General features: G+C 40.6%; 1 protein-coding gene across 2 annotated transcripts in view; it reads right to left on the bottom strand.

Annotated features, from left to right (window-relative positions):
* Nucleotides 1-26,198, bottom strand: part of LRP6 (LDL receptor related protein 6) — a 116,344-nt gene that overhangs the window by 69,268 nt on the left and 20,878 nt on the right. Inside the window, exon 1 of one of the 2 annotated variants that reach the window (XM_053977923.1) lies at nucleotides 9,220-9,278. The exons of the other annotated variant lie outside the window; for it this stretch is intronic. The gene's annotated coding sequence lies outside the window, so the exon portion shown is untranslated. Of the gene's footprint in view, nucleotides 1-9,219; nucleotides 9,279-26,198 lie in introns of those variants that run through there. 2 annotated transcript variants of the gene reach the window in all.

Raw genomic sequence — 26,198 nt, 5'->3', positions numbered from 1 at the left:
AGAGAAAACATGTTTTAGCTAGCTGAGAACTGTATTCTTTTACAATAGTTTTTCTCTGTAAATAAGTATATTAGTTATTGAGTAGATTAGTTGAATGTAATTTTCAGAGCTGCTTTACAATAATGTCTTATGTTAATATTCAGTGCAGTCAACACCATTTTCTGTGCAAATCTGCAGCCTCTTGTTTGCCTCTACACTGCTCTTGCACATACTAAGAGCAGCTATGTGAGGCATGGAGGTGAATTGAGCAGGGAACTGTTAACACCCTCACACACTGAATCTTTTACTTTTTACCCTTGTTTTGGGTTCAGAAGCCAAAGGGTTCCCAACAGAGCTGCAGTTTCCCATTTCAGGTAGGCACAGCTGGCTCTGAACCACCTGCTTTAAACATTGCTATGTACACTGGACAAAATCCAATCAAGATTTCTTACACTGAAAATGAAGCCTTTTTTTATTTCACTCTTCTGCAAGGCATCAGTGTGTCTAGTAAATGACTAAACAACCCAGATGTGCTGAAAATGCTTGATGAGCAAGCACCAGTGGCCCCAGCTGTGCCTCTGTAACTGTCCCCACCCTGACCCTCCATCCTCATCCCTTGCACCTCAGGGACGGTGGAGGATGAGCACAACTCCACAGGTGCTTGGACCTCAGCTACTGAATTCCACAGTCCAGACAACCAGCATCAAACCTAGACAGGGGTCTCTGTGCAGCAACTGGAATACAATGACCTGTGACAGGGACACCTCAATATGGCATCACTTCTCACACAGCAGGAACCTGTGCAGGAACAGGGGTCATTGTGAATAAGTTACTGCAGCTTCTGCAGCTCACTTGTCAGGGATGCTAAAAGATTCAGCTGACAAGTGGGAGAAACCAATGTGTAAAATTCCATGTGTAAGTCTACTATACACACCAGGAAAAGCTCTACTGGGACTTTTATGTTGTAAGGCATACAAATATTTTGCCCAGTATACTCTATATTGGTTCTGTCAAGATGAAGATGCTGTTCTGGTGATAGCACTTTAATGCAATTGTCTGTATTTATCCTAGGACATCAGGCAGGATACTAATCAAGCAAAAGCCATCTGTAACCAGAATGGCAATGTGAGGATTTCCACTTTGGAGCTGGTTTTACTCCCCTACTCAGACCTTATCCAGCAGGAGAAATAAAATCATCACCAGACCTTCCCTTTTCTTGGAATCCATTTCTAAAATAAGGGACAAATGCAAACATTCCACTTTTGGAATGAAGAAAAGCTGTGATGAAGAGATCAAAAGGCAATGCTTTGTCTCTGGCTCAGTATCACAAATGAAGTATAAAACTATAACGAGATTTTGTAGATGGCATTCATAAACCCTGAAAATAATGCTTTAGAAAAGCCACTGAAATTCTTTCTTAAGAAATCAACACAGAAGCATAAACCTACATGATATTATAATTTCCTAACCAAAAAGAAAAAAAAAACCTCAGTGTTCAAGCTAGTTACAACTAGCTATGGCCTCTGTTTTCAGGTATTCCAATTTAAAGAAAATGCTGGGCAATCTAACAAAAGAGATGAGAGATTGTTTTCCATTTTCACCCAGACATTTCTGAGGGTCTACAGGAAGTAAGGTTTGACTGGGCTGTCAAACCAAACATACACTGATGCACTGCAGCCTCTCATGCATATGGTTGTCCTTTTGGCCACAGATCCCCAGGAAAAAGAGAGGGATATTCATTAAAAAACAAGAAGCAGTTATTTTTTTGCCGAATGCTCACAAAGGCAGAATTTTAATTGTTTGAGCAGGTGGAAAGGTCTCCTGCTCCTTGAACTTGTAAATTAACCTTTGCTATCTCCTGACACAAAAGGTCCAATGACATGCCTTCCACAGTTAGGAAACAAAAGCCGTTTCTTGGTTTCTCCTAGAGGAAGCAGGAAATAAAGCTTGTCAAAACTTAGCAGCATTTGAAAAACAGTATTTGAAACAACAATTTTCCCAGTTTATGCCAAAAAAATAGAGAAGGATACAATTTCCTCTCTCTGCTACCGATTAACACAATCCCTAGACCCTTGCTGACCTCAAGACAGAAGCAAGATCCAAATGTGCTTTGGAAGACTCCAGCCAGCCCCTTGCCACAGGAGCCACTCCAGATATTATACAGCAGACCCTGCCAAGTTCACACAGCAGGTAAGCCAACAGAAAAACAAAATGTAATTAATGGAAAAGGAGATGGACAAAATAAGATAAAATTCCTTGCCTTCCAACCTACCTTGGTTCTTCAAATAAGAAATAGAGGAAAGAAAATAGAGGAAAGAAAACCAGCTAGCAGTTTTGACAGAGTTTCAAAAACACAAGCACACAAACAAAAATACCACAAACCAACAACTGTGACAGAGTCTCTCAAGAGGCCAGGAGAGAAGCTGAGCCAGGAACATGTGCTGGGTAACTCTGCAGGGCTGAGGAGTCTCACAGAGGTCTGCTCTGGCAATGCCTCAAACATTGCCCAGGAGGAGCCCACATACACAGAAAGACACATTCCAAATAGTTCTTTAAGAACCTACCAAATGGTGCAGATCTCTATGCACCTGTGAACTGAACAAAATTGTGAAAGCTAGTACAAAAGAATATTTAGCTACATTAAAACTACGGGTGGGGGAAAGCAGTGAGAAAATGTTGGGATCACAGACAAAATTTCTCAGACAAAATTTACCTTCTTTGTACAATGAAATAATCTGTTTATTTACAGGGACATGCACTAAAAATATAAACATTTGCATTGCACATATTTAGTTGGTAAATGAGGATTTAGAATTTTGTAATTTCAAAGAGCTTTGGGTTGAAACTAGACAAGTCAGCTGCTACAATAATTTTTCACTCCTTGGAATTGTTCTCCATATCTCCTTTTACATCCTGAATGCAGGAAGGGCAGAAAGATTTTCCCTATACTTACATCTTAAATTGAAGCCCTACAACACCTAGAATTGAAGCCCCTGAACTTCTCCATGGCAAGAGAGCACAGTCATTTGTGCCAGTTGTGTTGCTCAGTGAATGAGGGCGAGAGAGAAGAATCTGCCATTTGGCATTCTGGGCTGTTTCTCAGAAACAACAATCTAGGCATAACCTACTGCTGTGCAAGGCTTGGAGTTACGAACTCCTCCATTCCAGGTACTCCACAGATATACCACTTAGACCCAGCAAACAGAACATACTGTTATAACCATCCCAGCAATCCTTAATGCAGAGTCATCTTACAGTGAGAACAGTTTTTAACCATGACCCACTCATTCAACTTTACCCACTGATTTAATGGACATTTACTCTGAGTCCCATCAATCCAGCTGCAGTTCACCTTAACATCAAGAGGGTACCTGCGCTAAAACATGGATGGGCAGGATGGCACAGCCAGGAACAAGAGAAGATTAGGTCAAAAAAACTATCAGAGATATGACCTACCATCAACTGAACTTGGGGAACAACATGTTCAGTATCATGAGATCTTTTTGCAACATTTTCTCAGTGAGATTTCTTTTTTTTTATCATTCCAAGACTTCAATCAGTAAAGTATCCCCTTGTTATTCAGCCTCTCTATCAGTACACAGCTACCAACTGGATGATTTTTATGTTCTTGATTCCTGACTCTTCCAAGAAGCCCTACAGAACTTTAATGTTCTGCCAAGCCATGCTGAATCTTACCCTCCATATCACATTTCAGCACCCTGCTAATTCTTTTTTCATAGTTTTCATCCTATTGTTTGCTATGTAAATCAGGCTTACTTACACATAACCATCATTCCTTAGGCTTTTTTTGAAATTCAATGGACTCATGTCATCTAGGGGTTCAGTGCATTTTCAGTGCAGCTCCTGTCCTTGTGATTTATCAGTTTGTTAATATGGAAACCAACCTGATGCCACTTTGATCGTCCACCGGAATCACTAAATCACTTATTCTCTTGTAAGAAAGTGGCACACACCAATTAATCTTTTCACACCACAGAATTACATGAAATATGGCCTTGTTTTTAACCAAAAGCTACGTGATATTCATTACAAAACAAACCACCAAAAAAGGCAGTGGGAGGAAGAGGAGAGATTTCTCTATAGCAGGTAAGAAGAATAAAGGGACGCATTGTAATTAATGCATAATGAGATAGGTTACATTACACAAGATTTGCTTAGAGACCTAATTCTGGAGATACAAACCTAGGTAGACTTGGCTTTTATTGAGAAGAAACTATGTTTGCCCAGAGCATTTTAGAAAGGTCAATAAAATGTGGTCTGAATTCTGGCCAAAGGCTTTGTATTCAGATGGAACAAACACCATTTCATTTCTATACTGAAGACATTATTATAAAATAACTGAGATATCTGAGACTTCACTCAAGCTTTTTCTAAGTTAGATTTTGCTATAAAGGAAGTAAGAATGCTTCTACTTTTCCATTCCTACTGTAAACAGCTAAATACCAAGTACTTGGATTCAATTTTTATGGAAAAAGTGGCTATCCATTCTACAGCAGCTATTACACACCTGGAATTCTGAAGTTAAAAATCAATTAACACAGCTTTAAACCCAGGTCATTAGCTTTTCTCCCTACAGGCTTCTTTTGCAAGTCAGTCACTGCTCTTCAAGTAAGAGCCACTTGCATACAAATTGCTTCCACCAGAGAGATACATCAAAAGTGGGAAAAAATTCCAAATCCTTGTCCTAGTACAGGCCTCATTCACAAGATATCTTCTAACAAGGCACACAAAAAATGCCCACCAAATATTATACTAAGGGAAAAACCCCAAGTATGTTTCCAGTCACTCAAGTATAAAACTTACTCTAGTTTAAACCTTTCACCTCAAGCCTGAATTGCTTAGCAGAAAAACGTGCTGATAATTTGCCCTCAGCTCACAGAATTTAAGAAAATTATACTAAATGCTGTTAAAAGGTTTTTACAAAATACAGGCTTCTTACAAAGAGAGAAATGTTCTTCCCTGTTTTTCTCACAGTATCTGCAGGGGGTGGGGAAAGGACCACATTTTGAGCAATTTATTTAGATAAAAGAGCAAGTTTTGAAATGCAGCTGCTTCTTGGGAGGGCAAGTAAGAAATGGATACTACAGAAATGATACCATGATATACTAAAAATCTTAGGGAGGGGAAGTCTACTTTTATTTAGCAACAATGTGGGGAACTATTGCTTACATAAGCGACCTCTAGAAATTTCTTATGTAAAATCTTATGCAAAATTAGAGATTTTCAACATCAGCAAAACACCCAGTTTTCGTTGTGGGCAACTTTGATGCTGACAGAAGCATAAAGTAAGATTTTAACAATATTTTTCATATTTAAATAATGCTTCTTTCTTGCCCAATAAATACTTTACTTATAAAGTGAGCCTTCTGTTTTGTAGTTGCTTTTGCCACTCAAGGCTGCCACTTTTCCACCTCTCTCCTGCATCAATGCGAAGAGTTGATGCAGAAGAGCCCAAAAGCTTCTCTCCCTACACCTACTGCTAGTTACCTTCCTCTGCTCTTACCCCACTCCAAATCTGTCCAAAGAGGTAAGAAAGATGTCTCAATGACAATACAAGAAGAGGAAAAAATGTAGAGAGGTGCAGAAAACTCCAAAACAGTGATGGTACCAAAGAAGCCCACCTAGGTCAAATCACTTATCTTGTTTTCAAACCATGCAAACTGAACAAAATCTATCTAGTTCAAAGCTTTTCCTGCAGAAGATAATAACTTGAGTCATTTTATAGAAAAACTCATTCACCTATTTTAACAAAACAATGTAATTGCTCTTTGCATCTAATTTGCAAAGCTGTCACATTAAACAAAACACTAACTACGTATAAAGTAAATTATACACCAAAACATGTATAATAAGGATAATAAGCATATGATAAAAATGAACAGGCTAAGATCAATAAATAGATAAACGTTTTTTGTTTTTTTTTCTTTTTGCTCTATGGTGAAACTTACTGCTTCATTCAGTGGGAATCTAACACATTCAGGAAGGTCCTGCAGAGAGACCTGGACAGATTAAAGAGCTGGGCAATCACCAACCCTCTCAAGTTCAACAAGGGACAGTGCCGGATTCTCCACCTGGGATGGGGCAGCCCTGGATGCACGGACAGACTGGGAATGAGAAGCTGGAAAGCAGTGCCAGGGAAAGGGACCTGGGGGTCCTGGTCAATGTCCCAGTTGGACATGAGGCTGCAGTGTCCTGCAGCCAGGAGGGACATCCCTGTCCTGGGGGCATCAGGCACAGCTGGGCCAGAGAGGGATTGTCCTGCTCTGTTCTGGGGCAGCCCCATCTCGAATATTGTGTGAAGTTTTGGATGCCACAATATCGAAAAGACATTAAACTATTAGAGAGTGTCCAAAGGAGGGCATGAGGATGGTGAAGGGCCTTGAGGGGAAGCCGTGTGAGGAGCAGCTGAGGGCACTTGGTCTGTTCAGCTGGAGGAGACTGAGGGCAGAGAGCGCAGTCACAGCTTCTCCTGAGGGGAGCAGGAGGGGCAGGCACTGAGCTCTGCTCTCTGGGACCAGGGACAGGACCCAGGGAACGGCTGGAGCTGGGTCAGGGGAGGGTTAGGTTGAATATCAGAAAAGGTTCTTCCCCCAGAGGTGCCGGGCACTGCCCAGGCTCCCCAGGGAATGGTCACAGCCCCAAGGCTGCCGGAGCTCTGTGAGCTTTGGGACAACGCTCTCAGGGATGCACGGGGGGGGGGGGGGGGGGGAGGATTTTTGGGGTGTCTGTGCAGGGCCAGAGGCCGGATCCTTGTGCATCTGTCCAACTTGGAATATTCTGTGATTCTGTGAAAAGCTGGTACTACTGATGCCTTGTGAAGACTGATCTAGAACAGAGGCTAAAGATATAATTAAAGAATAAAGTAGGTATTTATTAAAAGGTCTCAGTGGATACACCTTGGGCAGTACAATAGCCCAGTCAGGGCTACACTCAAGATGAACCCAAAATGGTCACAAAATGCATGACTGGTGATGAGGTCTCTCACTTTTATAGTCCCATCCTTCTTGTTTCTCTCTCTTCATTCTACTGTTGTTTATGCTCTTGGGCCCAACATTTGGATTGGTTGTTCTTGGTCCCCATCTAGAGAAGGAATTGTTTTGTCTACGTACTCTGTGAAGAGAGCTTACTATCCCTTAATATGAAGCTCAGAACTACATACTAAAGCAGTATAGAATCTGAAAAATATAAAAGCTAAAACCTGAGGCATCACTATTGACGATCTTGTGTTAAAAACATCTTGATACAACCCCCCAGAACAACTGCATTTCAACAGAAAGTGAGAGCTAAACAGAAGAAATGCCAACTTAATGATTAGCAATTTAATTTACAGAGAAATTGCATTTCCCAATATCTAAACTTGTGTCGCATTCTGCCCTGTAATCTTTACGTTAGGCAAGATCAACTGTTCTCTAAAGTACAACTGTACCAACCCAGGGGTGGGAACGCAACGAGAGCGGTGCTGGTGTCAGCTGCCACAGTACTCCTTCCTGACCACTGACATACAATGATGAGGTGCAGTCCTTTTTCCACTACAGAATTGCATTAGTGGGATGACAGAGTGGAAGGATACAAGTTGTCAAATTTCTCGTCCCTCAAACCACATTTTATTATTGCCCTCCCACTATATCCCTATTACATTCAAAAGCAGATGTTTTAGCACTTGGTGTAGCACTATTCCTCTACACTGTAAATTAGTTTTTTCTCAAGCTGACCGAGCACTGCATCTATTTGCCATCAATCCAAGTGCACCAAGCAACCATAATTCACTCTGTTGGAATCAGGACAGCATTAGTACTGTTTTATTGAAGAGGACAAAGCACTTAAATTCCAAAACTCTTACAGTCACAGTCTTCAGATTTGCGACCAAGCCATATAACTTACTGTATAACTTAGAGGTTTTGCTGTATATTATTTCTGCCCATAAGCGAAGTATGGTTAATACATCTGTGTTCTGGGTTTTCCTTTAAGCTTACATCTTTCATGGAAATGTGTAACATGCTCAGCCAGTGCTTGTAGAAAAACAAACAAAATCCCACATGATGTGTGCATATGTATGGATGTTCTTCTCCTCAGGAGCTGAGTTTATGTCCACCAGTGATCAAATCAAATCTCAAGTGCAACAACTTCTGAAAACTGACTGCATACACTTCCAAAAAAATTGTCTTTTGCTCTACATTTAATTTACTCCTTTCATATCAGGTCCCCTTTTAATCTGTCCATTCCATGGTCTGCTTCAGATAATACTTTCCTTTGTTATAAGTCATGAGCAGTAATCCCTTCATGGTTGTTATCCAATTTTACCAAAGGCTTTAATCTGCTTTATTGACAATAACTCTTTAACTACTCTGAACTGAACTGAATTGAAGTAAAACAGATCTCCAGTTCTGCAACTGAACAAAAAACCCCAAAAACCCAAATAAATCGACAAACAACCCAGAGTTTAGAATCACCACGGAGGACAAAAATATGTTTAGAAAATTAATTATATGAAACAATTCAAACAGAGAATTTCTAATATACACAAGTGGTAGCAACAGTAAGAATTTCCCCCAAGTGTGTAAGAAATATAGATGGTTAATTTATTCAAAAGAGACTTAACTCTTTATAACCTTGCTCTTCTTTTGTTCCATGGACTGCTGTGAGCTGCCAAGATAGGTTGGTTTTGCAGGATTAGCAGTGAGGAGACAGAGGACCAACCCTTTAGATAACAAATGGCACAGGGACCTGTGACACAGCCAGGTGACCAGACACTCAGAGACAGCAGTGACAGCCCCTAGACTTTCCTGCTCTTAGACCGAGAGGGTATAAAAGACCAGGGTCTCCTTTGTTCAGGGTCTCAGAGGCACCCAGCTCCAGCTGTTATTTTGTTATTTAGCTATTGCACCAAGATAAAATTATTTTAAGGATTGACACGCGTGACACTGTGCTATGGGAAACCTGGAATGTGCAGCTGGAAGGAGGTTTGGTCCCAGCTCAGGTGGTGCAAGAGTGACTACTAGAGTGGTCTTGGATGGTCCAACAGGGAACTTCCCTCAACACCGCCCACTAAGAGCTTGATAGAATCACACAAATTGTATAAAACGGATGGCTAGACCACAAAGTAACTCTGTTACTTGGTAGTGGAAACAAATGCATATTTAGCTTAACTTTACTAATTCAAAATCCAAGAAAACAGGCACTGCAGCTTTGTCACAACATGAGGAAAGAAAATTGACTTACCGACAGCAGTAGATACTGCGTAGAGCATGAGACTCTTAATCTCAGGGTCGTGGGTTCGTGCCCCACATTGGGCGCCAGCTGAAAGAATCCCCTGATCCCCTCTGAGCACGGTGGGGGGGGAATCCTACATGGACAAAGATAAAAGATGGGAAGCGCTCTTCTCTTTGAGACTCAAATCCTGTTAATTATTAGGAGCCACCTTGGATCCAGGTGACGCCTCAGAGGGTAACAGAGACTGAGGCGTCTGGTGGCATCCAGAAGAAAAAAAGAGACTGAAGCTGTCGTCCAGGGGGGTTTTGAGCCCAGGGAAAAAGGGGTGGGGCGGAACCAGGAAGCCACATCCAATGGGACACAAGTGAGGAGAGAGGGAGGGGGGAGCAGGTCAGGGAGAGACCACCACACCTGAGGCTTAGTGGGGAGGGGAAAGGTGTGTGGAATAGACCAATGTGACATAAACTCCATAGTGCAATATAAATACTACTGAGTGCAAATTCCCAATCACCCAGTGCAAAACAACAACTAAATAAGCTATTTAGTGCATCACAACAAGATACCTCCTAAAAGCTTCTTCTAATCAACTCCCTTCCCACACCAGTAACAATGCAAATCCCTAAGTCACAACTCAGAAATTTGCAGAAAGGGGGAAGGGGTATCAAGGTACTTTTCCCACCTCAAGTCTAATTGACTCATTTCTACAGGATCAGCTGAGAGAGCTGACATAACTACTTGCTTGAGAAAGGGCTTTTCCAGTGCAGCAAAAATTCATTCTGTAAACAAGCCCTTTTCTAGGATAGTATTCAATACCATGCTCTGTACTCAGGGAAGCTAAGAAGCTGAAATTCCAAGTAATACATAAAATTACAGAGCTGTACATACTGATGACTTTATTATCCCCTTTAGATTTTCGGTATAAAAATCTTCTCAGAGCTCTTCAGTGTTCCTCTACACTGGGCTGCGATCCCTAAAAGATTTTCCAAAGCAAATTCAGACATCAGTGCATAAAAACCATAAGAATTCCTATTAAAAAGGGGATGGGGAGACTCCACACCCTCTCTGGACAATCTGTTCAGTGCTCAGGCACTGCCCAGGGAAGAAGTTCTGCCTCCTGCCCAAGTGGAACCTCCTGGGATCAGTCCCTGCCCGTTCCTCTGGTGCCATTGCTGGGCCCCCGGAGCAGAGCCTGGGCCCTGCTCGGAGCCCTCCCTGCACACAGGGACACCCAGGCCTGAGGGCCCCTCTCAGCTGGGGCTCCTCTCGAGGCTGGACAGCCCCAGCTCCCTCAGCCTTTCCTGGTCAAGGAGATGCTCCAGGCCCTTCCTTATCTCTGCAGTCTCTGCTGGCCCCACTCCAGGAGCTCCATGTCCCTCCTGTCCTGATGATCCCAGAGCTGGACACAGCTCTCCAGATGTTCCTCACAGGGCTGAGCAGAGGGGCAGGATCACTCCCTGACCTGCTGGCACTGCTCTTCCTGATACATCCCAGGGTTCCACTGGCCCTCTTGTCCCCCAGGGCACTGCTGGCTCAGGGACAGCTCGTTGTCCACCAGGACCCCCAGGTCCTTCCCCACAGAGCTGCTCTCCAGCAGATCAGCCCCACGCCTGTACAAGTGCTTAGGGTTGCTCCTGCCCAGGTGCAGGACCTGCATTTGCTCTTGTTGAATGTCAGACAGTTCCTCTCTGCCCATCTCTCCAAGCTGAGTCCCTCTGATGGGCTGCACAGCCCTCAGGGCTGTCAGCTGCTCTTCCCAGCTTTGTGCCATCAGTGAACTGCTGAGGAGGCATCGACCCCTCAGACAATCCCTGATGAACAAGTTAAACAACACTGAGCCCAGAACAGAGCCCTGGAGGACACGACTAGTGACAGGCCTCCAACTAGACCCTAGGCCACTGATCACAACCCTTTGGGATCTGCCACTCAGCCAATTTTCAGTCCACCTCCCTGTCCACCCATCCAGGCCACACTTCTGGAGTTTGCCAGTGAGGATGTCATGAGAAGCAGTGTCAAAAGTCTTGTTGAAATCAAGGCAGACAATATACACTGCTCCACAACTACCATCCAAGCAGTTATTTCACTGGAGAAGGCAATCAGGTTGGTTAAACATTACTTACTTTTAGTGAACCCATGCTGACTGCTCCTGATCACCTTATCTTCCATGTGGACAGAGGTAGCCTCCAGAATGAGGCACTCCATCACCTTTCCAGGAATTGAGGTGAGGCTGACTGGTCAATAGTTCCCAGGGCCCTTCTTCTTGCTCATTTTGAAGACGGGGGTGACATTTGCTTTCTTTCAGTCCTCAGGCACTTCTCCTGATCTTCACAACCTCTCCAAGGTGATCATGAGTGGCTTCACTATGGTGAAGCACTCTCAGCACTCATGGAGGCATCCTATCAGGGACCATGGACTTGTGCATTCAGGTTTGTTTAAGTGTTCTCTGATCCTCCTTAACCAAGGGAAAGTCTTCTCCCTGACGTTCCTTTACGTTGTTCTCCTGGGTCAGAGATCCCAGAAGGCTGGTCTTACTGGTGAGGACTGATGCAAAGGCAGCATTCAGTAACTCTGCCTCTTCTGTGTCCTGTGTTACTAGGGCCCCCCCTTCACCTACTAATGGGCTCACATTATCCTTAATTTCCCTTTTGTTGGTGTATTTGAAAATGTCCTTCTAGTTATCCTTGACATCCTTAGCCAGATTTAGTTCTAGATGAGCCTTGGCCTTTCTAGTCTCATTCCTACTTATCCTGACAACCACTCTATATTCACTCCAAGTGGCCTAGCCTTGCTTCCATCTCCTGTGAACTTCTTGTCTATATTTAAGCAATGACAGGAGCTCTTTATTCATCCATGGAGGTTCTCACACCCTCAGCCTGACTTCTTTCTTTCTCATTGGGATGCATCATTCTTGAGCCTGAAGGAGGTGAGCCTTGAACACTGACCAACTCTCTTGGACCCCTCTTCACTGCAGGGCCTGCTCCCATGGGATTCTTCCAAGAATATCCTCAAAGAGGCTTAAGTTAGGTCACCTCCATCTTGCTTATTGTCCTGCTACCTCTTCATTCAACACTGAACTCTACAATCTCATGATCACTACAGCCAAGGCTGCACATCTTCAGCAAGGCCTTCCATGTTGGTCAGTGTGAGGTCAAGGACCACACATTCCTTGTGGGATCCTCTCACTGACAGGAAGTTGTCCTCAAGGCTTCCCAAGAACCTCTTGGTCTGTTTGTACTTTGCTGTGTAGCTTCTGCAGTAGATTCCAGGGCAGTTAAAAATCCCCCACAAGAACCAGGGACTGTGACTTTCAGACTGCTTCTACTTGCCTCATCCACTTCCCTCCTCCTGACTGGGCAGCCTGTGGCACACAGCCACAACAGTGTCATGCTTACTAGCCTGTCCTTTTGTCCCGACCCGCAAGCTCTCGACTCACTCGTCCTCCTCACCAAGACACAGCTCGACACAGTCCAAGTGCTGCCTCACCACTGTTCCCTCCTGGTCTGTCTCTCCCAAACAGTGTGCAGCCCTTGATGCCAACATTCCAGTCACAGGAGCTGTCCCACTACATCCCTGTAACTGCAATGAGACCAAAGCCTTGGGCTGCACATACATCTCCAGTTCCTCCTGTTTGTCTAGGGAGTTCCTGTTTCTTGAACAGGAATAAGAAAGCAAGATGACCCTTTTTGTTCAGTCTTTTACATCATGTTAAGAAATTGTCTAATAAACTCACATTTATGGTGTTTGCTTTATTGTAGTGGCATTTTAGATTTTCAATTAAATTGTTAAACTACAGTAATTTTTCAAAACAAGAACATACTTTTTTTCCTCCATCATTTTTACAGTCCATAGAAGCAACTGCACTCAGCAAATCTGGCACTGAAACAAATAGTTATTCATTCTAAATAATCAGAGTCTTTTGAGGGTAAGTGGCATTAATTACAAGGTCCAGTTTTAAAACCCAATTTCAAAGGGTGAGCTCACCAGCTAGGCTCCTCAAACAAAAGGTGGAAAGAAGTAGCTTTTTGCAGAGGTTACAGCACTGCTCTGACTCAGCCCAAGGAGAAAGCCACCCTGTTCCAGTGACTGTAAAGGCAATTGAGGTGGCTGTAAAGGGAGTTGAGGTGGTCAGCTCAACTCACGCAGTTGGGTACCTAAGTATGGCAAAAGAATATCCCCCCTCAGAAATTTCTTTCTGACTGTCAAACAGAAAGAAATAGGATTTGTGCCTTACTTGAGGTCTCAGATTACAGAAAAAGAAATAAGGCTTGCTCAGTTTGGCAAGAATTGAACTTTCATTTATATCCTAATGAGAGCTTACTATGTGGGTTTTTTTGTTCTTTTCAAACGCAAAGAGTCATCAATCCAAACTGATGTCACTGAGGCAGTTATACCTGGGGACTAAGTGAAGTCACCAACTTCAGTATTTAAGCAGGGCCATCGTCTCCTCTGTAGGTAGCTCCTTCTAGACAGGTACTGAAACCTGTCAAGGCAGAGACTAGAGTGTTTTTTTCAACACAAAACCCAAGCAAACTTCCTAGATCATTTAAATAAAGTTCATACAGAGACTGTTACAAGAAAACATAGTACCAGAGATCTATGTATTGCTTTTTCTATTGTGCATCCCCTGCAATGAACTGGATGTTGACTTATATTGACTAATGGGCAAAACCTCTGAAAACAAACAGAAAACACCCATAGGAACTTTCTCTGTGAACAATGGAATGAAGAAAATTTGGTCATCTAGAAAGAGGCACATCAAGCTAGATTCCTTGAAGTTTAATGAAAACAAAGGCACTAAATGAAGCACGGTCCCGCAGGTGCAGCACTTGGAGCAGTGCCTGTCCCATATGGGTGCCCTGTTACAAACATGCAGGATGCCACTGGGCTGGGAGGCCACTGGGAGAAGAAGCTGGGGCCCAGCTTGACCAAAATTGAGCAACAAATTGCAAATGTCAAATTGGGAGTGACACAGATATCTGCAGTATTCACACATGCATCATATATTAGCTACTAATGGTGCTTTTATCCCTGTTTTTAGGTTACTGTCAGCTCCTAGATCCATCAGGTTTCTGTATGCATGTGCTCAGTGTTAGTTTAACATAACCCGATCTCATATATTCAATGTGAAAAGATGTGAATACTGCTTTTCTCAGCTGCATAAACCTCAGATGCATAAATCTGTAACCTCAGAGCAGCTAATGAAGAGTATCACAAAATTGTGCAGCAACCCTTTCCTTTGCACTCTTCCATGTGATCCAAGGTCAGGAGTGAAAATTGCCATCTATCACCAACTAACAACTTTTGGCTTTTAATCACATTGGCAGAAGTAGCAAGAGGCTCTGGGTATCCATGCATGAAATATGTGGAAAACCAGCAGAGCTCTTGATAAAACTTCTTTGACAGAGCAACATTAGCTCTTGTAATATGCTCATGGGAATGGCTTGCTGCTCTTTGGTTCAACCCTCCATGGGAAGCACTAATCTGTGCCCAGACTGTTTTTGAGCTGTGCATATTTAAGACAAAATTATGAGAGAAAACAGGTATTAGTTTGCAGAATAGCCTGTCACTAACTATGCCACCACAGTAGTATCCAATCTTCACACCATTAAGCAGCTCAAACATTCAGTTAACAGCTGTTCTGACAAGACTGGAGTGGTACATGAGGCCCATGAGCTATTTATTTTGGCAGTAAAGTGATGCTACTTCTTTTCTGTTCTCCCAATCCCACCTGTAGAAGCATCCTGAATGCATCCTGTGCTAGAAGCTGATGGAGCAAGAACATCTACCAAATTATAAAAAGGGTCTGTTAATAACTGTGTATATTTCCTCTTTTGCATCTGCTCCTATATTTAAAGACAATACAACTTTCACAAAGTAAGCTGCTTAGTGCTGAAACAAAAGATGAACAAATCACAGAGTGAATTAGAAGGCTGCTGTAGCAATTCAATAACATTGCTTTGACAAGTAATGAAGTCAGATGTTTCTGCATTTCATAGTGTGGACTTCAATAATTCAGCAGGAAAATCAGACCTTTAAATAGGGATACCATGTAACTCAAGTGTCTTCTAGTCTGTAATAACCTTAGAGAAAAACCACCAGTGAGCAAAAATCAGAAAATAGATATGACAGCTTAGTACATATTAAAGAAAAAATTGCCTATAAGAACAGCAAACAGATAAATACTATTCCTGTATGTCAACCAGATTATACAATGGAAGTATACAGGTCAACAAGCACAAGAAGCTATAACTTCTGCCAAGAGGAAGAGGCTCCATCTCTCTTCAGCTGCTCTGCTTCTATCTCATGAAAAAAGACCTCAAACCTATATTTTTATCACCTTCTTGCCTTCTGGGGTCTACAAGACAGCTATAAAAATTCTGGTGAACCTGACAAGCCTGGATCCTATCTTCCATCTAGGCAACATGTAGTGTAGGACAAACCACAGTGTCAGAATGAGGAAGAGCTGACAAAGGAATGAGGACTGGGGATGTGGAAAGGGCAGTATGTTTTTTCAGAAGCAGGCATTTCACTGTCATCTAAGCATTGCTTAGCTGTCACCACAGTGGAACAGCATGTGACCATAACTTTTAAAACTGAAAGATCTGTGTGGATAGAAACACCTAAGAAGAGGAAGATTGCAATGCTGCCACAGCTGAAAATCCTCGTCCACCTTACCAGCTACCCATTGTGGAATGACTGGAAGAGAACAGGAAACTCAAGGTTCCAACCATGTGACCCAGGATGTCAGCCTTATGGAAAGCTGTCAAAACAAATGTTTCACCAAAAAAATGTCAATTTTGATGAATCAGCATTCCAACTAAAATAAATGGTCAGATAATTCTATACCAACTTAAACTAACTGAAAATCCTTTAATGGAAGTGTTAGCTCTTACTTCACCATTTAATGCAGTTTATATTATTTATCTCTTCATTAAGAAAAAATAAATCATATAAAATTAAGACAGGTCAGCACCTCTGTTTCTTTATATACAGTTCAGCAGCACATAAGCACCATGTTTTTTACAGTCATAAGGATGCAGCAATAGCAAAGAATGCTTTTATCACAAACATTCCTAGAGTCCATCTCAGAATCTCCCAAAGCGTTCCCAAAAGTGTTTACACTAATTCGAGGTTTTGAAACACATTTTTACTTTTGCCTTTCTAATTCATCTAAACCGTTTGACAAGCAGTGCTGTTAGAATGAGTATATAACAGCACAGCTGCTGCTCCACACATTTAAAACAATCACAAAAGGCTGCTACAGCTTTGGCCCAGGCCTATCCCGTTCAGGCAGAGAGAATCTCAGTACCTCTTCCAGCAGGAATCTGTAGGAGTGGAAGACAGGAAAAAGAAAAGCAGAGAACCACGTTGTGCTCATAAACCAGCTAAATAACATCAAATATCTTGAAAAAGAAAGTTAAGTCAGAAATAGTGATATGCTCAGAATTTGTCATCAAAAAAACCACCAAAACCACAATACACCACACAAAGAAGAATCAGAAACAAAATTCTCAGCTATCCACCCCTTGAAAAATGTAGTACACAGAATATCTGCTCAGCGATACACAAATCACTCACTCCACTCAACTATAGTGATAAGGCAGACTGCACCATTACTCAAACTCCTGTCTTTTCAGACATATTACACCACTAAATATGTGATGCTTTTGTAAAGTTACATGCTTGTAACTATTGCCATTTCATTAGTGTTCAACTTAATCTGTACCTAAACATTCCTTATCTAAAGAAGTAACTTCTGAAGCTCAAATGATGCAATGCTACCATATACAGTTATTATTTTCTACACACTGACTTCCTTGTGTAAACCAGCTGTTGGCATTTTCAGAACGATTATGCTGTCTGGATGCCTGATACTTTATATCATGGCCCACTCTGCTGCTAATCACAGGAGCTGAGCATTCATTATACCAAGAGTTACACAGAGAAACCTTCCTTTGAGACATCATCTATTTATCTAAACGAGTGGTTTGACAGCTTTTAACTGAAATTAAATAGCATCTCATCCTCAACTAAAATATTCAGTTGCTAGATATCCTGACTTCCTTTCCCAGGGTACATTTAGACCTTTACAACACCAAAACCTTGCAGCCTGTGCCCTTCTGGGTGACAAACCATCAATTAAACGCTCCCTTAGGCAATCGCCTATTTAAGGCTTTGTGCTGTGTTGTGATTTTTAAGCTGTCATTGATATAAAACCACTACCCACCAACTCAGAACCAAGTGCACATGACAACAGATGCTTCCAAGTGGACCCCAGTTCCAGCCCGGCAGCCACCATTTCCATGTGTTGGTGTACACATTACTCACACAAACATTCACAAATCACACAGCTAAGTGTTTCTATGCAAAAAAGAACCTACACATTAAAAAAAAAAAAAAAAAAAAAAAGTGCCTAAGTCTCTGTGAACAGCACTCCCAGTAGAGTACACTTACCTCATTCACAGTAACCTTGGCAATGGTCACAGATTTTATTACTGGGAATGCACAGTGTTAGCATCAAAATGCCAATTCAATCAAATGGTACTTTTCTTCTGGCAGCAACAAAAGTTTGTCTGTGGGATCATTCAGCTTACTTTTGCTGACATGTTTTGCCCGTTCTTGTGCTTCCAAAGAGATAAATAAAAGAACTGCTTCTCTAAACAAATTCATCCAATGCACTCTGGAACATGTCAAGAGTGACACAAACAAAACATGACAATGCAGACTAAAAGGCTGAAAGAGCAGAGGGAACTCCTAAAGTGATTGTTAAAAAAAAGTAGTTTGCTTTCTCTTATGATATGTGAAAGCAGCCCTACTTCTCAAAAGAGGAATAGTAGTAAAACACTTATGTGGAAAAGAAGTGGTAGAAAGGAAGAAAAACAGAGCTTGGTGTTCACGTGTGTTTGTGAAAAACACCTTTATCAGGTCATACTGTCTTCACTGCTAGTTATTTTTATTTAATGTAAAACCTATCTTCTCACTCCACTTTCATACCTTCCCACTTCTTAACATGGTGATAGACACAAACTTAAATTCAGTGAAACTTGTGAAAAAGAAACCAGGACTAAAATAAAACTGAATTCTGAAAGAACCAATTCAACTCCTCCACTACTAAACCGCAGTCATGTCCTCACTGAAGGGCAACTCTGCCCCAAAGCAGAATACTGTCCATATCCACTATTGTCTCCAAAATCACCAGCTGACTACAGAGAAATTCAGTTTTTGAAAACAACTTAAACCACCTTGAATCCTATAGTGGGCAAAAAATCTATCCACAAAAAAAAGTCAAGGAAAAATAAGACACTCTGAAATAAAACTGGGCATGGCCATTCCTGTCAAACAGTTCCTACTGCCAAAACACTGAATAAGGTGTTGTAATCAAATTAACTATATAACACAGCATGTGAATTGCATAACTCAATCTACCAATGTCTAGATGGAGACTGCACCAGGCCCTAAATTACCACTTTCTTAACTTACATGATTTCTCATCAGGCATGGAAACACAGCTACATTAAAATGGTGTTGTCTTTAGTTATGCAAGACAGGGTAATTCTAGGTGAAATAAAACTACTTAAAGTCAAAAACTTTATGTACACGGTTTGCCAAGGAATTTTTGTTGACTTTCTGGATGTATCAATCAATAAATCAATATCAATCATATCCCATTATGATTTTGGAAAATTAAACAGTTTTATTTTTTTACATACTTAAAACTTCACAGTTAGCAACACAAAGAAAACACCAAACTATCTCTGTGAACAGCTCTCAAGAGTATTAAGAAAATAAATGCCAGTGACTTTGTAATTCCAGAGGGACAGGCTGAAATGAAGAAACAAGTAATGTAATATCTTCAAAGTCAGACATAAAAAGGTTAATTGTTCCCATTGAGTTTTCTTATTGTTTTGTAAAAAAAGACCCAGAACTTTTCCATCATAAAAACATTAGTCAAGCATTCACTCAATATATGTTTGACAAGCTTTGTCTTATATTCATGTGAACTTCTTGACCATGCTCATACCAAAGGAAACCTACCTAGAAGCAACAGATCATGAAAATGGCAAGTTTCATGGTTCACAGGAACCATACTTTGCCACAAAGATATGTGTGCAAAAGAAACAGGTAGCCATTGCTTTTGTTGAAATTAATTTTTAAAAATTTCAAGCATAAAATTAATTACATACTTGTTTCTCACTACGTAGCTTGGCAATTTTCAAATTCCCAGCTAAACTCTACTTCATTAACCAATTTTGGCACAAGCATAGGGGAGAGCTGTCGTCACACTGTTTTAAATGTGATTTTGGTCAGAAAAAATACATAGATTAAGCTTCATTATATCCTTTACCTTCTCAAGGGGAAACCCTTGAAGTTCATATTCAGCAGTTCCTGAAAAGAAGTTTTATATGGTATCTAGAGTCCTGCACTAAGAAAACAATCACTTAAGTCTGGACACTGGAATGCCACAAACTCTTTGTACAAAACCAGACCTGTCTACCTAAACAGCATGGTCAACACTGCTATGGCAAAATAACAATTAATACTGTGATTTTATCTGTCCAAGCTGCATGGCCTACCACAACAAGCCAGTTTGAAAAAACAGACAGTTCACAGGACAGATTCTAAGGAGCATCTTAAATATAGTTTGGAAAGCAGAACTTGAGAAAGAAAAGCACTTAAAAGCCACAACCCCAAAGGATATCCCTAATGCCTACATTACACACATTCCCTCCAAAAGCTGATGGCAAAGCAAACTTCGAAAGTCGGAAAGTGAATGGTGTACACGGTGGAGGCAAATGGAGGGGAGAGAATGAAAGAAGAATGGCACAATTAGATGATCTTGACAAATACATATTCTAAAAACCTCTCATCTTCTTCCACCTCAAAACCCACATATTTGCTTCTAACTAGGTTTTTTAATGCTGAAACTTCACTGAGTAATCCTATTTTCAAAATACTACATGCTTTTCCATTAGCAGAACTTTTTCTTTTAGTATATTTACTCCATAAATTTAGTTTATAGATAACTGGCTCTGCAGATTCTTTCACTGCTACAAAACATTTTATTTTCCCTAGTTAAGCAGGTAGTTGTAAATTTAGGAACAATAATCCCCAATCAAATTTAGTCCTGAAAATCAGCAATAGAAGAATGATGCCAAGTCACTCATGAGTTTAAGATTAGACAGGCAGTACTCAAGGCAAGGTTCAAGCATCAAGTAATTCCCATAGATGACTTTCCACTTGATTTCAGAAGTGTTCTCATCAAGCCTGTTTAATTGTTTAGGGTCGCTGTCTTTTGTTTTGTCTTTTCTTACCTTAAATATAGGACTTCCCCTAGTCTATAAAGAGCTGCCAGGCAGCACTTTCCAATATTACAAATTTTACTTGTGATCTTCATGAACTTACTTTTAGAGTATCTTAAGGAGTTTCTCTCTCCTCCATCTTTTCCGAACGTCCTGAGAGGTGTTCCAATCCCTGAGCTCCAGGACCACAAAGTGTGAGGTGAAGCAAGCAGCAAGGAAGCATGTTTGTGAAGGCTTCCAGATAAAAGTCAAAAGGCTTTGTAGATTCTGAAATATCTTCACCCAAACCAAGTTGTTCTGCAATTACATTCTGTTTTTAATGGCTTGGCTTCTGTAACACATTTCAGGCCCTTCTTATTCATAGATCATTTGGTCTATGTACTGCTAACATTATACTGGTGAACTCTACAGATAAAATATTCAGCAGTTGTTTGCAGAGATCACTCTTTGCAAGCAAAAGAGTGACAAAAAAACTTTAACAGGAGCCAGAGCTCAAAAATCTAAAATCTCCCACCCTGTTGCACAGGTGGCCCTTTGGCATCTGGAAGCCTATTCATACTGGAGAAAACGTCAAGACTATCTCTTTATGGATGACCATAAAGCCCCAAAACACAAAAATTACTAAGCCTTTCTTCCAGCCACTGCTTGGCTCTATTTCAGGTGTGTCCTGCTGGACATTTAAAACTGCTGATGCACAGAAATCCTCCATATTCTGGATTTTCCTTTTTTAATTTTCATGAGCTAATTATCTGTGTGTGATAGCAGCCATTTTATTCTGAAGAGGGATACAGAGAAGACAGGACTTGCAACAATTGAGCCACAGTTTAATGAGAATCTGCCCCAGACAGGGAAACTTGTGACTGGAAGCAAGGAGAACCTGTTTACATTTCATGGCTATCAATAAGGCTGCCCTTTGTCTACTTAAATAATGGGCAAAATGCTCTGGTTATACAAGCTGATGAAAGATCACCATTTTTAATTACATTAAAATAAATACATTTATATTAAGGACTCAGTTTTCCAAGTCTCATTTCTTTAAATAGAAGAACATTCTTTTATGCAAGGAGAGAATTCTCCTCATGTTAAGCAACACATTTCTGTCAAACCTCAAGAACACATTGTACTTTCATGCTTTCATAGTATCCATCATTTAAATCCAAATTTGGTTTGTAGTTATAAAATGTTGATTAGGACTATGTAATTTATTTAATGCTAAAGCTTTTAGTGGTTATGAGCAGCAATCAGACCTTTACTCAAACAAATCTCTGGTTACAGTGCTGACTGGCTGGCCAAGCCATCCTACGCCTGCCAGCTCAGCACTGAGGGCTGGCTTGGACACCACATCCAGCGATGCTTCTGCTCAGTCAAGAGACTGCCTTTACAGGTGTGTAGAGAGAGGGCAACAGAAATGCTCAGTCAGAACCTCCAGCTACCACTGCCGGCCACAGTAAGCACATTATAAAATGCTGATTAAAACAGCATGTCATCCTATTGCAGTAAAACAACAAATTGTTTAATCAGGAAGGCACAGTAAAATTGCAGCCCAACCTGTACTTTTTATGCAGCTAATAGAGTGTTTGTGTGACATCTCATGATCAGGTGAAACACCAGTTTAGCAACATAAGCAGGGACAATAAAACCAGACAGCTCTGGACTGTTAGTAACTGCTCAAGCTCCATCACATTTAAAGTGTTTACAGTAATAAATAAGCAGGTTTTGGTTTACATATCTGAAAGTTCTTCCAGGATGTACTTACAGTTCCACTACTTTATAAACCATATATCCCTCTTGAGTTATTTCCCTCCCCCGCTTAATTTTTACACCAGGCTAGCCAGGCTTATAACCAGATCTAAACACGTCCTTCACAGAAACAATTTTTTTTAGCATAGACAAGAAAAATGCATGTTGAAAAATCACAGAAATATCAAAATAGTATCTTTTAGTACAAGAATAAGTTTGTCAGAATTCATCCTGGAGGTTAGATCATTATATAAGGCACAGTTTTATTCTATGACAAACATCTTGTTTATAGCAAAAGAATCTGCTTCTACTCGAGAAATAAAGACATTTATACGCTTCACTACAATACACAGCAAAAGAATCACACAAGCTTACACAATCACACAAGCAAGAACATTTTCTTGAATTTTAAGGGAATTTTTAAACAATGGGCTAGAGCAGAGATCTTACTTATCCTTTGAATAAGAAAAGCAAGTTTCACACTTAACACAGATTTATTTAGGAGAAAAGCTGTTAGACTTAACAGTGCTCTTAGCTGCATAATTTCCTATCTTTACTACTTCTTGCTTGAAGTGACAGAGAAAACTTAATACAACTAATACTTTATGCTGAAACATGAAATTAAGATGTAAAAGTGAGAAACGACACGGTTCCCATGAGAAATGAAAATGAGAAATGAAAATGTAAAGTATGTGTTAAACAACCCTGGGGAAAGAAAGGAGGCGGGGGAGGAGGGTGGAAGAGAGAGGCCCAGAGTGCTGACTTTTTTTTTTTTTTTAAGGAGAGTGGTATTAGAAGGATTCTAATTAAACCATTAAGGTCCAGAAAATGTGTTACTATTTTTTATATTTCTACTCATCAGTTCAAGGGGAAAAAAAGGGCTCCACATTTATGGACACTTATGGTTTGCTGTTTCTGTTTGGTTTTTTGGTTGGGTTTTTTTGGGGGGGTGGGAAGGAGATGTTCTGTCAGTTTGTTTGGATTTTAGGTTTTAAGGTACAAAACAATTAGACTGTTTCAAGTATGAGATACAATTAACTAGACACAGACACCACAAACATATATTACATATACATTCTCACCCACACATATGCATTTAAAGTACACAGTCTAAAATCTAGAGCAATACCATGGAACAGCATCTCTGGCTGATATGAAGTGACCCTGCTCCCACTGACAAGGGTCTATTTCAATTACTTTCCCTCATTACAGAACACCCACAACTGGGCCAGATGCTTTAAAAACAACCTGGAAGGGGGAATCCACTACCAAAGAAATAGACTAAGCAGAAACTCACAACTTAGGCTATAGCTGTACAACAAAGAGTTAAAAGGAGTAATTTCTTTCTCCAAGTGTCAAGCAGAAATCCAAAGCAGTAACTTTTGCTTTGTTCAGCTGATTTTCAGGGCATATAGACACCGATCCTAAAATGGTAAAATAGTACTGGTCCAGATATAAGCTCAACTAACAAGCCTGACACCCTGTAATGTGAACCAGCTCTAATCTGCTCCTGTCTCAGGGTCACTGCACAAGTTCTCAAAATGCTTATTTAGATATTTTATTAGGCCACCTCAACATCTGTCCCTGGTATGTCCTCCTTGCTCAGTGGCTGCACTGTAAAAGCTGCATTTGCTCAAAGTCCTCCACACAGTGTATTATCCTGTAGTACAGGATTTTATGCAACATTTTATCTGACCACTTTACAGAGATGTCAGAAGTGGAACACATTCATTCTCCAGGGGGACAGTTATTTTTTTTCCAGGAATGCAGCCAAATAAAGATGGTCTTCTACAGACTTTTTTCTTTGTTAATCATGCCGAAACTTCATGCAGCTGAGTGCTCCGATTTTCATTTTTAAAACAAATGTAATCCATAGTTTACTTAAAGAATATTATCAGTCTGTTTCAAATCATGTTAGCAAAGGAATTTATCAGCTTTCTTCAGGAAATAAGCCATAAATCAATCTTTTTTTTGCCAAAAATGTTAATCCAGTTATTAATGTCCTCCAGAGGAACAAAGGCAACTTTCTTCTGCTCCACTTTCTACAGCACAGACCAAAACCTTTGTTCTAAAGTTTGGACCAAACTCTAAAATGAACAGATTTCAGTAACTCCCCAAAACACGGATGGAGGACACACCTAATCCACAACCAACCAGCCCAACTTTGATTTTAAATTAAGGAAATGTAAGATTTCTTCCATCTGTGCACCCCATGAAAAGGCCAGACACCACCGTGCTCCTCTGACCCTCTGTGACTCAAGACTGGCTGTGAACAGCTACAAATGCCCCAGGTCAGCTGTACAGGTGTATTGGCTGATACAGCACAGCAAGAACTGTGAGTGTAATTGCATCTTATGGCAGAAAGTGTGTTTATGGTACTGCAGCTCACCAAGAAAGGCAAGAAGATGGTTGCAGGATGCAGATAGAAAGTTTAAACCACACTGCAATGAGCTGTAATCACTAAAGGCTAATTTTGTTTTCTGGTGCAGATCTGCCTTAAGACACACTGTCTGCAAGGCTCATCATAATTTCTAAAAAAATCCCCTCTGTAATATCCTGCTTTGAGATAGTAAAGAGATTACAAACAAAACCTTTTCCCAAGATGAATTATAAAAGTAATTCATTGTGATTATTAAGCTCAGTCAGCTGCAGTGGTTTTAGTGAGCAAGCTCCCTGCTACAAGTCTTAATAGCTGTCATGGATTCTGAAGTTACGATTTCCTGACAAACACGGCCAACTTATCTAAGTTACATCTGGGGGAGAGAAGAATTATTTCTAAGGTTTTTGGTTTGTTTGGGTTCTTTTGACTTTTTTTTTACTCTGGCCCCTTTCTCAGAAACTGCATGGACTTTCCTTTAAAGCCTCTCCACTTCCTTCACAAGCAATGCTACTTTGGACTTCTCAAGCAAGAACATAGAATGGACAACTTATCAGATTATAACTCTGCTGTAAATTAATAAGGTCCCTTTGAGCGCCTGTTAAGTTATTAAAAGTTATCTTAGAACTATTTTCATTTTTAGAAGTGTGTGAAAAAATATTTTTTAATTAACATAATGCATAACAGAAGCTTAAAATAATGATTTTTCTTTTTTTAAATACAACAGGTCTTCATAGTCTAGACTTGGATGCTAAATTATAATTGCAGGGACTGAAAATGCAGATACAGAAGCCTGCCCAAAGACTCATCACCAGACGTTATTCATGCAGAGCAGAAATTACTACCTCACTTTACATACTTCGTTCTAACTTATTAAATAAACACTGCATGCAAATCTGAAGTATTCTTTGATGCATGAATACTTTATAGCAAGTTGCATTAAGTTAACTAATTCCTGTCACCTTTATCACTACAGCACTGACCTGTTAAAGGACAGGACAAATCATACTCTTGAAAGTTACCTTAAATTGCCAATAGACCACCTTTTTGCATATCATATTTACATGTCTCACCCAAACAAGTCTGAAACTGAAGTGGAAAAAAAAAGCCAAAGAACTGAAGTGTTCTGACAAAATCTACAGTGCTGCAAGATGCTACTGACATTCACAGGAAGGCTTGCAGGATCTGGAAAGCACAGTTCTCAACTGATCCCCTTCACAATCTTCTTTTTTAGCCCAAGAACTGAATGAAGGAGGTAGGGATGTAAGATTATTTTCAAACTTGCCTACATCTAAAAGCATCTACAACTTTGTTATATGAGTCTATAAAAAAAATGTTTGTCCTGCACTAATCAATTCTGTGCATTCTCGTTTGATTTTTAGCAAGCAAAATCTCTCCCATCTCCTCCCACAAAGAAAAAAACTAGGCAAAACAACTGCAAAATAAAGAAAATATATTAGCAAGCATGTTCCTCCGAGTTCTTGGCAACCTCTGGCAATAGGGTGAGGACAGGCAGACAGTGGCACTAACATCTAAAACCAGCACAGCAAGATTTACAAGAGAGGTCACCTCTC

This window comes from Vidua macroura, chromosome 5 (assembly GCF_024509145.1).
Source record: "Vidua macroura isolate BioBank_ID:100142 chromosome 5, ASM2450914v1, whole genome shotgun sequence".
Lineage (NCBI taxonomy): Eukaryota > Metazoa > Chordata > Aves > Passeriformes > Viduidae > Vidua > Vidua macroura.
This window is presented reverse-complemented; position numbering and strand designations above follow the sequence as displayed.